Source organism: Perkinsus marinus (assembly GCF_000006405.1).
Source record: "Perkinsus marinus ATCC 50983 genomic scaffold scf_1104296958116, whole genome shotgun sequence".
In the NCBI taxonomy this organism is placed as follows: Eukaryota; Perkinsozoa; order Perkinsida; family Perkinsidae; genus Perkinsus; species Perkinsus marinus.
The window spans coordinates 1-998 of NW_003206906.1; the positions used below are offsets into that span (position 1 = coordinate 1).

The following is a 998-nucleotide window of genomic DNA, read 5'->3' on the forward strand; positions in this document are numbered from 1 at the left end:
TCGGTGGGACTCGAACCCACAATCTTTGGTTCTGAAGACCAACGCCTTATGCATTAGGCCACGAGACCAACGAGTTTGAGATTTATCCCACTATCTCGTCACTATGCGCAACACTGACTTAACGGCACACATGAGTTCGCATCCGACACGCTGAATAGATCACAAAACTCTTGCTCCTCATAGAGGGGCCCCCATTACATAGTGTTCTTAAAGGGGTCAATTCATTGGAGATCGCTTGGTGGCAGACCAACAATCTTCTTGTACCGTTAGCTTCAGCATGTATTCCGACGAGTCACAAGGGTGTACAATCAACATCGACATCTGTACGGCCAGTGGCATCCGTATATGGGCACTTTTCGGCTTGAAGACGATCTCGGTGGGACTCGAACCCACAATCTTTGATTCCGAAGACCAACGCCTTATCCATTAGGCCACGAGACCAACGAGTTTGAGATTTATCCCACTATCTCGTCACTATGCGCAACACTGACTTAACGGCACACATGAGTTCGCATCCGACACGCTGAATAGATCACAAAACTCTTGCTCCTCATAGAGGGGCCCCCATTACATAGTGTTCTAAATGAGGTCAATTCATTGGAGATCGTTCGTTGGCAGACCAACAATCTTCTTGTACCCTTAGCCTCAGCATGTATCCCGACGAGTCACAAGGGTATACAATCAACATCGACATCTGTACGGCCAGTGGCATCCGTATATGGGCGCTTCCCGGCGTGGAGACGATCTCGATGGGACTCGAACTCATAGTCTTTAGTTCCGAAGACCAATGCCTTATCCATTAGGCCACGAGACCAGTAAATTTGAGATTTGTCCCACCATCTCTGCGGCCCATTGACTTCATGGCACACATGGTTTCCCATCTGACACGCTGAATAGATCGCAAAACTCTCGCTCCTCATAGAGGGGCCTCCAATACATAGTGTTCTCAAAGGGGTCAATTCATTGGAGATCGCTTGTTGGCAAACCAACGATCTTCT

The 998-nt window shown here is 48.4% G+C and overlaps 3 non-coding genes across 3 annotated transcripts; all 3 read right to left on the reverse strand.

Moving 5' to 3' along the window:
• Pmar_PMAR000160 lies at positions 1-64 on the reverse strand. The gene has a single exon. It is a non-coding gene; the product is annotated as a tRNA-Sec (tRNA).
• Positions 65-368: 304 nt separating this feature from the next.
• On the reverse strand, positions 369-441 carry Pmar_PMAR000161. Its single transcript has one exon. It is a non-coding gene; the product is annotated as a tRNA-Arg (tRNA).
• Positions 442-741: 300 nt separating this feature from the next.
• On the reverse strand, positions 742-814 carry Pmar_PMAR000162. Its single transcript has one exon. It is a non-coding gene; the product is annotated as a tRNA-Arg (tRNA).
• Between the last annotated feature and the right edge of the window lie 184 nt (positions 815-998).